Raw genomic sequence first — 18,397 nt, forward strand, 5'->3', positions numbered from 1 at the left:
CCACCGTTTTCTGCATGTTTTTAGCTGACCGTAGTGAAACTGGTAGTGCCTTCAGAGAACATTGCAGGCAAAATGAGCTTCTGATTAGGAAAAAGTTCCTTTTATTTGTTCCTGGTGTATAATTATAGCAAGGGGCTGGTGTGAATAATTTATGTCTTGGTAATTGAATTAACTGGAGACCTTTCCCTGAAGCCCATTAGTCAACCTTACAGGACAAGCAGCTTTAGGACCCTGTAATTACCTGTGTGCTGTATCATTTATTTGCAGGTCTGTGGGACAAAGGATAGCTTGAAATGGCTGCACATGCTAAGACCTTTAGGTATTTTAGCAGTTGCAGGTGTGCGTTTGTACATTTGTACTTTTAATTGGTGAAGCAATGTGCACAGATTTTTAATAGAAAATATTTTTTTAGATGTTTTAAATAAACCTGTTGGGTCAATTAAAAAAGCAGATGTGCACAGTTTAACCTATAATCTAAAGAAATGCATACGTTTTTGAGTTGTTTGTGTTTGCCTTTGTACTGTTAGATACTCCACCTCTACTCTGATTTGTGGGATTTTTTTGCATATTGGACATTTTCCACACTTCTTTGTCTGTTAATGCAGAAGCATAAATCCCAGATTTAAGTAGTTTATGGACGTATTGTAACCAATTGCAAAAGCTACTGCCCATTCCTAAATATATAAATAATTCAATTAAACACACTAACGTTTTAAGTAGTACATCAGTATCAAATTGTTCAACTCCAGCTGGAAATCTCTACCAGTGTGATATTTTAACAAGGAAATCAAATGTTATCAAAAAGCAGTGTGTAAGACTGGTGGAGGAGAACATGCCAAGATGCATGAAAGCTGTGATTAAAACCAGGGTTATTCCACCAAATATTGATTTCTGAACTTTTCTTTGCATCATTTGAGGTCTGAAAGCTCTGCATCTTTTTTATTTCAGCCATTTCTCATTTTCTGCAAATAAATGCTTTAAATGACAATACTTTTTATTTGGCAGGAAATATATATATATATATATATATATATATATATATATATATATATATATATACATATATATATATATATGTATATATATATATATATATATATATATATGTATATATATATATATATATATATATATATATATATATATATATATATACATATATATATATATATGTATATATATATATATATATATACACATACATATTGGAACAGGGAAAATAAAATGGCTCATGTTGGGAAAATGTCTGTAATCACACCGAAGTTTAAAGGGGGCTTTTGTATTGGTATACTGATATAATATAATACCAATTTAATCTAATAACTTGTTTACAATTTAGACAAAATATCCAAAAGTGTAACATTAGCATGAAATAGCAAGGATACTATGGCATGTGCTTTTCTTTTATTTTAGTGTCCAACACATGAGGTAAGTGGAGTAAAGGCTAATAACACTTAACAGAAACTTGCGGCTCACCAGTTAGCTCTATATAATGTTTAAGATGTTGACGCACACTTGCTTTAATCTGCCTCGACTTTTCTTATGTCAGAAACAACACGAGGTGTGAGGTAAGTGTAAAATTATTTAGGTATTCTGTTAGCATGATGCTAATTGATCGCAATAAGAATTCATTACTTGCAGTGTGAGCCATAGCGGTGACAACACACCAAGTTTTTAGTTTAGGATTGAGTCTGTGTATATCTGGTAAATTTAGATCTTTATTGTTGGCTATAATCGTTTAAGGGTGTTAAGCCTCACAGCTTTGTTTTTATCATCACTTTTATTTCATTCTCTGTGGTCCAGACCTGCCATTTATATAACTAGACTGTTCAGTTTCTGCATGTGTAGTTGTGTGTTTTGTATCTTCCTTGTATGTGCCTGAACTATGAGTCTTTTCCTGATCTACTGGATCAGTATTTGGTTATTTCCTCCACAGGTTGTTTGATCCTTTTATACAGCAGTTACTTTGGGTGGTTTTGAACATTTTTCTTACTGATGGACCAGATAAATTGCTTAGGTTAAACTAATTCTAACGGTTGTTTGATTGCTAATCTGGCACTGATTATTGACTGCAAAAGAAAGGCATACAAAGGTATGCCATATATTGGCTAACAGATAATTTAGTCATTTCATATAGTGTTGCTGCTTGTTTGCTATTTGACACAATAAAACACTGTTTTTTTTATTTTAAAAATTGTCAAAAGTGCATTACAAAGGTATTCGTACTTTTGTCTCTAACATATCTTAGCAAATCAATAATAACAACAACAGTTAAATTAAATTATGTGTACAGTACAGTAAATTATGTGTACTTTTTGGTACAACTGTGTAAATGTAAATTGTGTAACTACAGATGTAGTCTAATGTAGTGAACAACAGCCACTATGGTGGGATAAATCTTAAGTCCCTGGCTGGTCAAGCACTCCCATCCCACCAATAAGAGTCCTTGGAACAAACTACAAGCTCTATATTCTCCTACCTATGTAACATAATTCAAGTAAATTAAGATATAATGTAATTGTGGTCAGCCTGAAATCAGTGTAAATATAACCGAGGCACATTTTTACTTATAAAGATGCAGCACAATTGACTGAGTTTCTGGACTAAAAACTTTAAGACCAGCTGTTACATACTTAATATAAAATAACAACAAACTTGTTTTAACAGGAGAGATTGTAAGGAGATTTTTTGCAATGTAATGTTGGATTTTTGTATATCATATCATCATGCAATTTTAACAGCAGCTGGAAATATATAATATTTTATAAAATAATAATAATAATAAATGGTAACTGTATTGGAAGTCATATTAGTATGTTATTTAAAATTCAGACTGGAATAATCCTCCTGACTACATCCTTGTTAAACAGGTATTGCAGGGCAAGCTGTTCTCAGCAAAAAGAAAATATTGTGCAAGCAGCCTTCATGACATTTTAGCTTCCTTATTGCACCTTACTGTACAGCACAACCTCACAAGATCACACAATACTATTTCATTCCATTTTCTTTTTCTATTTGCATCAGATTTCCAAATTTTATTATATGGTTTTGAATTCATATGGTCAGCAGGAATTTACAGACTCGGATTTTATACCTCAAGATGAACCCGTCCATCTTCATTTCAAAATTCACACTTTTTCACCACAATGCCAGCCTGTTTGTGTGTGGGTGGACTATGAAATTCTCCTATGATAAGAAAGGTATGCTCCCAACCCCACTGGTATTACACGAGACAGCCAAAGGCCCTGGCTATTTATAGCGCAGAATTTTGTATAGATTTTTTTTCTCCCCTGCTGACATGGAGATGAGCGACGATTGGTGGCCTGCAGAGACAGGCGCCTTTTTTAGAGCTCTGCTGTCAGCGTCATTTGCAACGGGACACCTTGGACATGACCTGCATGTCAAAGTTCACTGTGAGGAAGTCCTGAGCTATGAGCACGTATCACTGAAGGTCTGGTGATGCCAGAGGAAGTGAATAATGCAGAGTCAAAGCTTGTGTTGGTGTCTGTAAAATGGATATCATGTTTTGTATACTATTAGCAAGGTAGCAAATTGCTGCTGTCTTAAAAACATTAAATATTGCATTAGATTTGTTTTTTTATTTATTAAATTTAGCATATCCAAAATTACGTATTTACAGTAGTTAGGACTACCCATGACACAATGCCACTTGTTTCAGCTGACACATGTGCTGAATCACATAAAACCTGTTTGAAGAAGAACACCAACTGCCAGTCGCGTTATCTACTGGCTAGCATTGCTCTGTGTAATGAAAAAGATGGAAAGCCATCCAATCCACCTTACAAGAGTGAGACTAATTACCTCTGGTACTTGCAGCCAAGAATGGCCATGAAATCACTGGGTTTGTTTGGCCTCCTGATTAGCAGGAGATTGCAAGTTCAAGCCTTGGTAAAAATCACTGGCTGGAGGTCCTGGAGAGCACAACTGGGATCACTATTTCTGGAAATGTAAAAGTGCAATGCAGTGCCAACCAGTAGCTAATGCAATTGGCAATTAGTTTTCCCTTTTAAGTGCATTTAGGATGCAGTGGAACTTCTTGTAACTTTTTGTGACTATAAAATATATAGATAAAATGATTGGCTACTATACCTGTTATTTTTTATTCTTCCAAAAACAGGACATTACAAATAAAGGCCCACATTTCATGCTAGTGTCTAGGGAATATAATATACTGTTAGAGTTTTCTTTTAGACACTACAGCATGAACAGACAATAGTGAATGCTGACCTGACCAGTAGATAATAGGGTTGTTGAGAGAAAAACATGACATAGAAATATGACAAACTGGTCAAGCTGTGTTACTTCATGTCAAGAAGATTTAAGGATTGTATTGAATTTGACATTTGTAGATTTTGCTGCCTGAAAATCTGTCCCACTCAAGTTGAGATATGCCAAAAAATTGGATTTGAGCTGCCTGTTAGAACAGAGCTTTAGTGTGAGGAATCAAAGTATTCTTCCATCTTTGAACCAAATGACTCAAGGTAGCCTCCAGACCCATTGCGACATTGACCAGGACAAAGCTGATAAAGAGGTAAAAATGGATGGATGGAAGTGATGATTCAAACTGGTAATGTTTTTAGTTCGCTGGTAGTTTTCTCCTTAAGATCATGTGACCTGCACCTCCGCAGTGCCATGTTTTATTTTTCCACTGGAAAATTCAACTGAATACAATTCATTTCCAAACAATTCAACACTTAAATTGCTGGCGGAAGTGTTGAGCAGATTACTCGACCTCATTACAAGAAGTGTGATAATCAGAAACACGGAAAGTGCCTGTCTCTTTTCTTGTGCTGGATGGAGAGAAGTTTTCCCATCGCTCGAACGTGTTGAATGACAAGCAGCGGCGGGATTAGTTCCAGTGTCACTGCAGCGATTAAACAAGCTGGCCTTGTGCGGTGCCTTCTCTCAAGGCCACTGTTTATTTGTGTGCATGATGGGAAGTCAAGAAGGCACTAAAGTGTCTGGCTAATCCGCCTTTTATTCCAAAGGTTACACCTCGCCTGGCCCGCCACTCTCGAGCACTGATAACTCTTCGCTAAAAACACCTCCTATTAGAGAGCTATTTTCCTGAAACATGCTGGCTTTGACATTCTCGGCTTTACCACTTTGGCTTGTTATGAAAAAAAGAGAGAGGAAGCCGTAGCCACTCGGTCGCTGGCATTAGTCATTCTTTGCGGCCGCCTTGCCCCGTCGACCATAAGAAACACTACCAATCAACAGAGACGTTTGTTCGAGAGGCCATGCTAAGTCCCCGCCAACCCCTTATCATCCTCTCCACCCTCCTACTCTCTGCATAAGCCACATCAGCATCAGTGTACTCAGAAAAGAGGTAACGGGAAGGTGTCGAGGTGGGGTGGGGTGAGGGGTTGGAGTGAAAAAAAAGAGAAATAGGTCTGCGAAGTGAAATTTTTATCGTCTCTGTGCAGCTGCTGGCTGGAAGAGGTAAAAAAAAAAGAGGAAGAGAAGGGCAGGTCTAAAGCTGGGTTAGGCGCTTCGCCTCCAGCCGCAGTGAATCATCACTTTGGCTTCCTTTTCTGGGGGCCACCGATTCCAGCCAGGCCCACGACTGAACTCGCACATGGAGAGTGAACAGAGCTCAGATACAATTAGGCTGCAGGAGGTCAGTGTAGCACCGCGTTAATCCGGTGCTCATCCTATGGGACTCATGAAAGGCCTCTGTGACCAAAGCCATACTGAGGGTCTAAAGCCACACACAGAGGCTTAACAGGCTTTGACATCATGCTTCTTATTTATACAGGCAGTTATCATTTCATCAGGTATATCAACCACATAGGTGCACTTTGCAGGGGTAAAGTCACTCACATTTGTTGCTTTACAGTTTGCCAGACTAGCCATGTCCCGTGGAAGCTGAAGGATGCTGCACTGGCACTGCCAGACACTGTCGGTCAAGATCAATTCCTAAAGTAACTTATTTCCAGTACACATGTGAATCTGTGTATCAATCATTGTAAAGCCAACACAACTTCACAAATGTAAATTTCCAATTCATTTGGCACCCACTATTAGGCCTCGTTCCAACTCTGCTCATTAATGTCGCCTTACCATGAACATGTTGGCCAGTGTTCATCTTCGTTTACAAGATAACTGGTGTTTGCATTCCTGATTAATTGACATACTGCTATCCCATGCTACATCCCCCAAGCAGGCATGAACATTTTTTAGGGCTGCAACACTGGGGCAACAGTCTAACTGCTTGATCACCAGGAGATCTAAAATCTGATGCATCCAGTGATAATCGCATTTTTTGTGGGACAAAGTACTGTTGGTAACTGAGAAGCATAATAAAAAGTGGTTAAACCAGTGTAAAGCTGGTTTACCCGATGGCACCTATAAGGAGGAGGTGAGGCAGTGTGAGCTGTGGTGTGAGGACGACAATCTCACTCGGATCCAGCAAAATAAAAAAACAATACAAAAGAAATGATTGTAGCCTTCAATAAAAAACATCAGTAAGAGCAGGTTCCTGGAAGTTCAGATCATTGACAACCTGCCCTGGTCCCTTAACACCATCTCCTTAATGAAGAAGTCTCAACAGTGACGCAACATCCCATCCTCAACTGCTCCTGCATCCCGACCTCCAGCATCACTGTGTGATGTTCACACAATAGCTAAAAAAAAATCACAATTTTTATGTCTATTAATTATTTATAAGAACAGTTTATGCTCCTGAACTGACACTCATGAGCAAAAGAGCAACGTTTCACGTGAATCTTCGGTTTAGTCTTTACCAGCATCACAGGAACTATCAATAAGTTCCAGTGGCTAATAGGTGAGTTTGCTGTTAAAAGGCGTGTTTTTCAGCCATGGGCACTTCTATGTTTTTTACATCCTTGATTTCTTAAACTGTTATTTTCCTTTGACTGAAACCACATCCTCCTGTGGCTGTGTTTAGGCTTTTCTGTAGAAATTTCTTCAAACAGCAGTTGTGATACGTGCCTTCTAATTTAGTTTGAACAAAGAGATCACCCCAAATATATCTGAGCTCTGTTCTCTATGTGAATGTTTCCTGCCAGTCACACTGCTGTGTATCAGTAGCCCAAATCAGAATTAAAATGTCTAATATTCAGTCTGTTTTTTTTTTTCTGTTCGGTGAGTTTTGAGCTTTTCCTGCTTAACCATTCCTGATTTAGCTCACCTGTAAATTGCCATGTTTTGTTGGAATGTTAGACCAGGAAAATCAGTATACTGAGCTGGAATCAAGTAACCACCACAGGTTCTTTTCTGGCAAGCAATTATTTGAGTATTGGACCATTCTCCCTGTCATTGTAGTGTGCATTACAATGATACAAGTGTATTTAACATGGCAGTGCTGTTACTTGCCCCTTTAATTGAAATCATCTTCTTGGTACACCTTGTTCATGCCCAGCTCATCCAAGTTTAGTGTGTATTAGTCATCTTCTAACCCTTCATCAGTGGTCAGTTTCTGACTACAGAGCTGCTTTAGGCTGGATATTTTTAGGTGATGGAGCGTTTCTTAACCCAGCAGTGACGTGCATAGAAAAAAACAGCAACCCTACTGTGTCTGACACTCGTACTAGCGCCTGATCCAGCACCATGGCATTTCAGTGAGATGGCTGTGTTCAAAAATGGCCCACCAATGAAATAACAGATGGTCAGCAGTAGTGTTGTGATCAGAAACTGACCAGAAATTAATATGGTAGAGTACGGCTGATGAATTGTACAGCAACAGATCTGTAATTATACTGATATAGTTGAGGTATTCACTTTATTTTGCATTAAATACAGAAATAATAATAACTACACAACATCATAATTGAAAAGAAGGGAGAATTTCACTTGAAAAACATTGTTACGACACAACACTAAAATACACCACCTTTCAAAAAGAGGACCAGCGGTTATGGTTTATGATAAATGTAAAGCATTCACCGAAATATCCATATGTCTGCTCCTACCATTTAATGAAGAAAAACCAACATCAGAACAATATTTTTTTCAGAGGAATGTCTTGGTTATGAAACACTGGTGAAGCGGACACATGAAGTACTTTCATAGTGCTCAGGTTAAGTCTGATAGCTTCACAAGTGCCCAAGTTTGCAAGCCTAAGCTGAACACCCATGATCTCTGATCCCTCAGACAATACAGCATCAAGAATCATCATTCAGCAAAAGCTGACAGAACCACATGGGCAATGGATTAATTTGAGGAACCTTCAACAATATTACAATATGTAATTACAGAGTTAAAGAAGAAGAGAGAAGCTTTTGATTAACCATGTCCATTAGGAGAAGTGTTGTTGGGTTGCGGATTCTAGGATGGACCATTGTAGTCAGACCATCTGTGTTCAAAATATTTTTTGGGATTAAATGGATGCTGTAAGTGCTGGACCAAAGACAAAAATGCATAAATACACTAACCATTACGTATTTATGTAATAAATTATATTTGCATTCAAATTACAATTGGTATACATCCTTTAAAATGCAGGACATCCTTTAAAATGTACAGGGCATTGTGCCTCCAGGATGAGAACTGGCTGATATCCAACACAGTTTGGTGATTTCTCTAAACACAAATGCTAAACTGGGAAAACCACCTTACATGTGTATTCAGAAGAGATGTGCTGCGGTAGTGTATATTTATATTTACTGAGACCAGAGTACTACATATCTCACACCTACACTAGACGTTACGAGAGACTACTCAAAACACTGATGCTCTTATCCCTCACTGGACATGAAGACAACAAGATATTGAGCAATGATGAATCCTGCAGTCAGCTGCTCCATCTAAATGAGTAAATCCATGGTTATGTGCATTTAGTTCATTTCATTTCACTTCTGCCCACACACTCCAATACACACGTCTCACACAGCCTGCTGAAGTGTTGCTCGACTATTACACGGTCAGATGATGAATGCTGTTCAGATAAAATGCGTTTCTCTCACCTCGCTGAGATTCACAGCTGTCTTTGTGCTGACTAATAATGAGTAACTCTCTCTCTCTCTCTTACTCACAATTATCAGAAATGCATAATTTTTAAAAAAACTAAAAACAAAGCGTGGAATGGTCATCCAAAGTCATGCTGAAATCAGTGTTTGAACTTAATTTAAGTTCCTGGTCATTTTACTCAAGGATTCATTGTTAAAAACTGAAGAAATGTAAGTACTTTGGCATCTGGCTTGATAAAAACCTTGATTTTAAAACTCACACCAGTAAACGTACATGTAAAGCTACTTTTCTAGAAATAAATCCTGTTTCCCTACATGTAGCTGGAAAATGATTGTGGAGGCAAATTCCTGTCTGTCCTTGATTATTGGGATGTTCTGTAGAAAAATGCCTTTGCAAGCTCTTTGAAAAATCTAGACCCTCTTTATCACTCTGCTCTGAGATTCATTACAGGAGTTCTGTAACGGGCTCATCTCTGCAGATTATATGAGAAAGTGGGATGCTTCTCTTTATCTGTGGGAAGGTAAACACACTTCTTACTTTTTATCTATAAGTTTCTTGTCATTCAGATGCCAGGGTATATGACTTCCATGCTCACTGTGAAACACTTCCATTACAAAAAACCCTTAGATAATTTTATTTCTCTGGAGGTTCTGGGTGTTTACTGAGCTAGGAAAAAACTGCTTTTAGTTATAGTGCAGCAGTGAGCTGGAACAAGGTACAAAGTACTGTAAAACTTGACTCATTTTGCTCATTCATCCTAGTGCTTTTTATTTTACTGTTTATTTTTGTTCTATTTGTATATATATATATTTGAATATTTAATTTAGTATTTATAATATTTTCATTTTTTCTTTAATTTTTTTATTATACCACAGTTAGTTTCAACCCTGCAATGTGATTGGCTGAGAGGCATTCTATGAGTGCCGTTATCATCCATTAATGGATGATACTGGAACTATTGTAAATCGTGGAGTGTTTATAACCAAACAGATCGTTTTTTCTCATCCTCTTTAACTTTTAATAAACAGCGATAATAAAACTCTGGTATAATCTCAGTAATACACTTGAGGTTCGTGCTATAACGTGTAATATTGGCATAGCACATGTTATAACACAAACCTTAAGTGTTATTATTGCAATTATACCACAGTTTTACTTCTGCTTATTATTTTAGAATCTTTTGAAAAAAATAAGCAGCAATAAAGCGTATAAAATAATATGAAAACAATAAAAAGTAAAAAAGTAACAATACAATAATTAAAAGATGATAAAAGAAAAGAGACAATAATATATAAAAAAAATATATATATAAAAAGTAAATACATATATTTGCAATATGTTGTTTTCCTGTAGCTCTTGGCTATATTAAAAATAAATTCATGGTTTTTCCTAACTTTCCACTAAAATGTAGCGACTTTTTACTAACTCTTTTTGATTCATCATACAGTAGCAGCAACAGCAAAATGAATACATCAGTTTAATACTATAATCAATATCAGGTTTGACCTTCTCCTCCCACCAGCCCTCCCTGATACTGTTTCAGTCTGACACGTGTGATGATTTATTATGATGATCCTTTTCAACAGCAACGACTAAGTTAATAAATTATTATTATTAAAAAGCAAATAGTAAAATAATGTACATATAAAAACAATAGGAGAATGTGGTGCATGGATAATTCTTTAATTAGAGGATCTTTGTTTTAAATTCATTTTAAAAGTATCTTATTACAAAATGAATAGCTTAGGTATATTACTTTCTATAATACAGACTTCAATACATCTCTGCTCCAAAAAATGTATATAATTTTTAAGATTGTGTATTTATAGTAGCTTTAAAATACAAATCATTGCTGTGCAATGAAAACATGCACCTCCGACTGTAAAGGACAGTTTTCTTCATTAAATAATTATAACAAAGCCATAATTAAAATTACAGCTAACTTTATCTTTTAGTTTAAGATGAGGTAGAAAAGAGCCCCTGTTGAAGGATCGACACTAAAAAAGAATTCTGATTCACACTGACGTTAATGGTTGACTAATCCAGTGGCCTCCAATCCTGTTGTCCGGTTCTGCACCACACAGTTACGTGATTTTCTCTTCCTTAATCAGGAAGAACCTGATCATTAGCTAATAATGTGAGTCAGGTGCATGAAAAACACCACTGTGCTACCGGAAGTAGCCAGTCTATTTCATGGGAAAGAGTTCTGACCACATAGTAATCTCTTCAGCTCCACTGATCTGTGACCAGTTTAGACTTGTATTCCTCACACCTGTACTGTCCGAATAACTTAACCTGTTTGCACTGTTAATAATTACTAATCACTCATCTTAGGATTCACCTTCCCACCCTATTTAAGAATGAGGTGAAAACACTCAAATAGCTTAGAGACGCTCCCTGATAGCATTTCATTCAGAAACATGTGTTTTACTTTAGTAATAACAGTTTATATAATAATACATATAATAATTATATAAGAAAACTTAAGCCAATTTACTTGGAATACTTTGATTTACCCCTAACTATACCCTTGATTTCAGATGTTACATGGCCTGAGTAGGTGTCCTCAAACGTTTGGACAGTACTTTCAATCAAAAGCCCCTTATTACTACTTAACAGGGTAAAAATGTGATTCACCACGATCCAGCAATGGTAGATTGGTACCTGACTTTACAAATGCCATAATGGCAATCAAATTCTCACCACAATGTTTTAACATTTAGTGTGACGCATTTCCAGAAGAATAGAGTGCTGCTGTAGTAAATGAGTGTGAGCAGGTGGCAACGGTTTAAACTGTTTAGACTATCTAAACAGGTGTTCACAATATTTTGGAGACTGTACCCAATAAACTAGGGCTGTAAAATGGCAAGAACTTGTTTATAAATTTTCAATATATTTTGATACATTAAGCAAGGCAATATATTGCTATTTTAGAGTAGAGTTTAGATTCTCTGCCTGTGGCCGACCTCAAGAAAATAGTTTGTGACATTGGCCGAAGTTTTCAATGCTATTTTATGTATAATTTCGATTTAATATATAGCTGTCGTGTGACAAAACACAATATAACAAAGTACCAAATCAAACTGTGATCTGACAAAAAGCTGCACAAATTCGTCCACTTGTCTGCATTACACTTTGGAGTTATATTCTTAATAAACAGTTTTCTTAAACAATAGGCCTATGCTTCTTCCATGCTGCACTGTTCATTAAGTACCATTCTAAACAAATTTCACTCAGACAGGATCAGGCTGAATGTTTTGGGCCTGATCTAAGCTTTATTTTGGGGGGGCTCCGAATGGTCCAGCAGACTAATCATGTTCATGTAGCTTGCCATCGACTACCGGACCCCCAAGACAGCACAGTTGGCCTTGCTCTCTCTGAGTGGGTAGATGGCGCTTTTTCCCCACATCACTCTAAAGGGTGATGCCGATCAGCACAAGGCAGCGTCTGTGAGCTGATGTATCAAAACCGGTCCCCTGTGCCTTGTCAGAGTGCGCTGGCTAATCAGTAATGCTGCATCAGCGGCAGTTCGAAAAGAGGCAGTGGCTGACTTCACATGTGTCGGAGGGGCATGTGCCAGCCCAGTCTTCATCCTCCTGGTGTTGGGGCATCACTAGTGATGGGGGGTCCTATTGAGTGGGTTGGTTAATTGACTGTGTAAATTGAGGAGACATAAAATAATAAAAAAAAAAACCACAGAATCAAGTACATTGGACCATGTAAGGACTATCTGCTGAGCTCGACCTAATCCTCGAGAACTGTAGTAGCTAGGCTGTAATAATGTTCTAATGTAACCCCCCCCCCTCCCCAGTGCGTGCAGCGGAGATAACAGGTGGGCGGCCAGAAGCGCAACTTTCCCTTTAAGACTTTCTGTCCAGGCTGCGTAGAGCCTTCATGAATGAAACCACGTGACCAAACATCATATGACGTCTGGCCTCGGCACAAGAGAAAGAGGATCAACAAGGAGAAGGCGGAGAGGAGCGGAGCTGCGATTTCCCAGCCGAGAAGAGCGAGCAAACTTACTCACCGCCGCCTCAGCTCACACTTTTTCACCCTCTTCTGGCGCTGAAGACGGTTCCCGTCGGGGTTCGGTGAGTAGACTGGCCTTTCCGCGGGGAGGGGGGCGACCCGAAGTTGGCTTTTTGGTAACGTTACTCCTGGGTTGAGAGGGCGGCCGTGTCAGACTCAGCTAAGCTCCGCGAGGGCTGTTTTGCTGAGTGTGCACGCGCCTCACCGGTGCGTGTGTGAGTGCTTGTTTGTGTGCGCGTGTGGGTGTTGTGTTTGTGGTCGTGTAGGTGTTGTAGCTTGTTGTTTGGACGGTTACATTTTGGTTTTTGAGTTTGTGTATTGTGTTTTGCTGAGTGTGCACGCTGCTTTCTAGCTATCTCACACAACAACACATGGTAGAGTGGAGGGAGAGCGCGAGCGAGCGAGGGAGCGAGCGTGTGTGAGTGTGCATGAATGTGTGTGTGCTTGCATTTATTCTTTGTCAGGTCCAAATATTCACACGATGATGATGATGATGATGATGATGGGAAACAAAAAAGACACATTTGATTTGAAAAAGTGGACACATAAAAAAATATTAAATTAGAATTCCATTCTGTTAAGAGTTTTCGGATTCAGATTTGGACTGGTTTTGCATCAGGATTTAGACTCGTTTAGACATGGAAAGCAATGTAAACACACCGTAATGACAGGAATACGAACTGGCGTGCTCTTTCTCTCGCGCGCGCAAGTGTGTGTGTACGTAGCTACAGAATGAGAGTGTGTGTTGTTGGCTGCTGTGCCTTTGCTAAGCGACATCGTGCCATCGATGTGTGGAGGGAGGTAGGGCTGCTGATGATATTAAAGGGCTCGCCGTGCTGATTCATCACGGTTGGGTCATTAAGCAGACAGACACACCGGGAGAACCCCCACAGCCCTGCCCGCTGAGGGGCACTTGAGCCCGGACACAAAGAGCTCAGCGTTCCGGTGCACATCGGCACATCGTATCGCGGTGGAAATAAGTCTACAGTGTGTGAGCGTTTTACACCCCCTTCCCACCCCCACCCCGACCCCTTTAGTCTGTCTGTCAGTCAGTCAGGTGTGGGCAGTACGGGGTCGTTGGCTTTTTCTTTCTTTTCTTTTTTTGTCGTAGCCATGTTTACGGTAATTTTCCCAAATCATCTTTTTGAACACCGGGGTTCCATGCGTTCTGCCCGCGGTAATGTCGCTTAGATTAGTTAACCTAGCGTAGTTATTAGCTCGAAGCCTTGCCCCCTGAGTATCAGCTCCCTCTCGGCAGCTTGTCCAGAAAACGTGACCGTGTGCAGCAGCTAGGTTAGGTAGCTTATTCACATCTAGATGAAGTTAGTTAGCTATCTGAGGCTGGAGGTAGAGGTACCTGCCACATCTACTACATAACATCTAGGTTAGTTAGCTAGCTAACCAACACTTACACTAACTGCTGGACACACCAGCTAACCTAGTTAACTAACTAGTAGTTATAGGGGGAGCTCGGCCACCCAGGTGGGGGTATTAGCTATAATAATAGCGGGAGAGAGCGTCTGTCTGCTGCTTCAGCACAATCCCAAACCCCCGGTGTGGAAGAAAATAGCGCCGGGGATCGACACGCTGCTAACGGTAGCTTGACGTAAGGTAAGTGGGGAGATTATAATAGCTGGAGGAGCAGACTAGCTATTTTTTCCTTCAGTCAAACGAACTAAAAAAAGGACCTGTTTGCCAACAACGTAGTGGCTGGTATTTATGTTACAGCTAGTTAGCTTGTCTGGCTAAGAATAGCTGTGGACAAAAATGACATTATAACGTCGGGCAACAACACTCAAGCCAATAATGACAGCGAGCTCAGGAAATAGAATTATTATTATTATTAAACACATGAAAACATTTAAAAAATGTGGGTCAGCGCATGTGCAGTGGCGGTACGAAGCACATATTAATAGGTAACTATGTAGCATAACTCGACAGAACACCGGCTATTTCCAGTTCCTGAGGGCTTCCAGCACCCGGGGTCGTTGTCTAAGCCAACCTTACGTTGTTAGTTGTTAGCTATTTCGGTGAGGTCGCTCCTTATGGCAGTGGCTGCTGTTGTTATGGTGGTGGTGGTAGTAGTAAACCCGTTGAGGAGGAGGAGAAGGAGTAGTAGTAACTAATCTCGGAGGTTTTGAAGTGAATTTAACCAAATGTTTTGTGTCTGAATGCTCTGTGATGAAGTTGAATCTCTTACCCGATGTTTAAAATATGTTTCAGCTAATTTTAAAGCACTTTAGAAGGGTTTAAAATCGTTTCTCAGCCAGACATCGACACTCGCAGCGAAAGCGAGAAAGAGAGTAGCCACATTAACTAGCGAGCTAACGGCGCCTCTCTTCATTTTGTGATGACCAAACGGGAACAGCGTGTTTTAGGGCTATATTGAGCTACATTCGTTTCATTTCGACACCACACACATCTACAACATGTCTAATATCACCTCACTGCTGTATTAATGTATATAAGTCGTTTCTCTTGCGTTTTTATTGTATTTTAAACGAGCGATCCGAGCTGCTGATTCATCACTCGCCGCTGTTTGCGAGCTCCGGCTCCGGGGAGCCATGGCAACGCGGGAGCTCCGCTCAAACACACATTACTGCATAGGCACTATGGGAATGCATTACAACAGCAGCAGCAGCAGGGACTGTCCTAATAACTCCTATAACACATAATAATAGTTTAATAAACAGCCCTGTTTTTATTACAGAGCTTTACATAAACACACACTCAGCACTGTTCAGACATTGGGAATACATGCAATTACACTGTGACTGATTTATATGATAAAAAAGACACAACTGGATGAGTCTTATGGCTTCTATAATAACAAAATATAATAACATTACGTTTTAGGGAATTATTGTGATAAGAGTGTTTTTAGAGATATGAAAAAAACAGAAAAAATGTTTTATTAATAACAAGAATATACTGATGTAACAAAATCAATTTTAGTTTCAATTTTATTTCATGTAAGCATTACGGTTTCAAACATTCAGCAGAAACAAACAAAAATATGTAAACAACAGTAGCACACCAAGAGTCTGGTTTTAAATAAACAACAATGTAACAAAATAAATAATGTATCCCTGTGTCTCAATATATTGTGTCCGATATATGGCACATCCCTACTTATGACTTATTTTGCTATTAATCACAGAAGTCATATATTCACATTTATTTCCTTTCATTGCATACAAAAATTGGCATTTGATGAAAATGTGGATAATCTAGAGTTGCAAATATTTTGAATGGTTTATTATAACCTTGTTCTGTTTTAAAGATACACTCTCATTCTCTAAAATTATTTTAATTACCTTGATATTTCACCATCACAGTATGGACAGGTTAATCTTTACCTCAGCTTAATCTGGAGACAATATTTATAGAAGTGAAATTAATATTATTTATTGCTGAACGTGGAACAAGGGTCTTTAGTCCCTTGAATATAGGGACAGAATATTGTGATGTCACTGATGTCAGAGATTACTTTTTTAAGAGGATGTTTATCTCAGGATGGCAGGGTGAACAGGGATTTCTTGGATGTGTTTCGGTAGCTTGATATTTTTATAAAAATAAAAATGAATAACTAAAAGAAGACTTTATAAAATGTACTTTAAAGTGAAGGTTAACATTCCTTTATATTTGTAATAATGTGTGCATTCAGAGTAAATCATAAACCCAAAAAGATATCTATTCAAATTAAGTATCTAAAATTATTAAAGCAAACAAGTCAACTTGTTGACAGAGCGACTTAGTCACATTAATGAGCTCTGTGTGCTAAGAAAAACATAATAGACAGTACTGAGTTTAGCAGAAATAATAGCTTTTGCTCTACAGTAATAACCGTAGTGCTCACTGTTATTACATGTAATAAGTTCTAACCAGAAATCATTTTCACATGTAAGCAAACCCAGTGGGGATGCATTCTTACTTTGAAACTGTTGATTATTTATCAGTGTTTTATATTATAACTGTTTATTGTTATATTATACACTGTTATTACTATTACAGAATACCCTAATATAATGCAGTTTTGCTTAAAACATAGTAATGAATCAGTAACTGAATTAAGATGTAAGTTCTTGATGAATGAACCAGTAGAAATGCTTCAAAGTGACTTAGAAGGACTAAAATCTTTTTTACTGAGTACCACAAAAAGTTATTATTCAGTTCTAGTTAAGTTTCCTTCTTCTGAAAAGTTGCTCATTTGTAGATACAAGGTTTGTTTGTGTGTGACAGCGTGTCCCAACCTGCCTTTACAGATTCAGCCCTGATTTGCATCTGGAGAGATCAGAATTCACTCCTGCCGTTCCGACCCACGGGTGCGAGCGCACGTGTCCCTTGCGACGGGAACGGGAAAGGCCCCGATATGTAATCTAATTGCCCTGATGCTCAATTTGCTGTTTGTTGTGCAAATCAATTACCTGATTGATTACAAAGGCGCAATGTGAGGGTCTGGGTGGGATGGGGTGGGGATCATGTAGCGACAGCTTCCCTTTCAAGATCCACGTCCTGCGTATTACTCAGAAAATCCTCCAATAAAATCTGAATTGTAATTTGTGGCGGTGGGTGCAATTAGCGGTGCAAATGGTCTGGTTGAGAGGCTGGGGAACAAGTGTAATTTGATCATTGGAGTACTTAGGCTGCACTTTAGGCGCTGCCGGGGATTTTTTTTGCGCTCCCCCCTCCCAGTTCACTTTCCTTGGCTTAATTGAACGCTGACCGATGCTGATGGGCCGAATGTGCTGATAGTTGAATAGAAAAGCGAGGGGGGAAAAATGAGGAAAGAAAGAGATAAGATTAAGAACGTGCATTGGGATTGGTGCAGAAGGAGGGGAACAAGAAGCTTTTTGTCTTCAAGGCATTCTCTAAAAATGCTGAGGCAACCGAAACGCACCCTCGCTTGACAGATGGCGTTTTCACTTGTTACTTAGCTTGCTCTTTCGCAAGTGTGAGTATACTTGGGCGCAAAACGAGCGCAGCAAGTCTTTGCAGCACGTGTGTAAACGTGTGTATGTTTTGAGGCGGTTTTCAAAATGGCAGTGTCTACTGAGGCTAAATTCTGGGCCACATCATTGCTACAGTGACACATTTAGACTTTTATATCATTCTCTTTTTCGTGGAGTCAGGTCTTTGTGTGGGCTGCTTCCTGTAGGCTTTTGCTGACATGAAACTGATTCTTTTATGCCTTTAAGCTTTTTGGAGCACAAACTACAGTTACCTGAGAGACATGCGGCCTTCTCAGTCAAGGCTGGGTTTCTTAAGATATGAACAAAAGAAAATGTTCGCGTTATCACACTGTAATCCTTGTATTTTAGTACTTGTGGATGCACATACTGGGACATTTGCTTATTTTGTCAAGGGTATTAAAAAGAGTTTATCCTGCTTTTGTTGGAGTAACTGTCTCTACTCT

General features: G+C 38.8%; 1 protein-coding gene across 2 annotated transcripts in view; it reads left to right on the forward strand.

Moving 5' to 3' along the window:
- The first annotated feature begins 12,680 nt into the window (after nucleotides 1-12,680).
- Nucleotides 12,681-18,397, forward strand: part of mafgb (v-maf avian musculoaponeurotic fibrosarcoma oncogene homolog Gb) — a 40,737-nt gene continuing 35,020 nt past the window's right edge. Inside the window, exon 1 of one of the 2 annotated variants that reach the window (XM_049465582.1) lies at nucleotides 12,681-13,043. The gene's annotated coding sequence lies outside the window, so the exon portion shown is untranslated. The remainder of the gene's footprint in view (nucleotides 13,044-18,397) is intronic. The other variant, XM_007246096.4, reaches the window with a different exon arrangement.

The sequence above is a fragment of the Astyanax mexicanus genome, chromosome 16 (assembly GCF_023375975.1).
Source record: "Astyanax mexicanus isolate ESR-SI-001 chromosome 16, AstMex3_surface, whole genome shotgun sequence".
NCBI lineage: Eukaryota > Metazoa > Chordata > Actinopteri > Characiformes > Acestrorhamphidae > Astyanax > Astyanax mexicanus.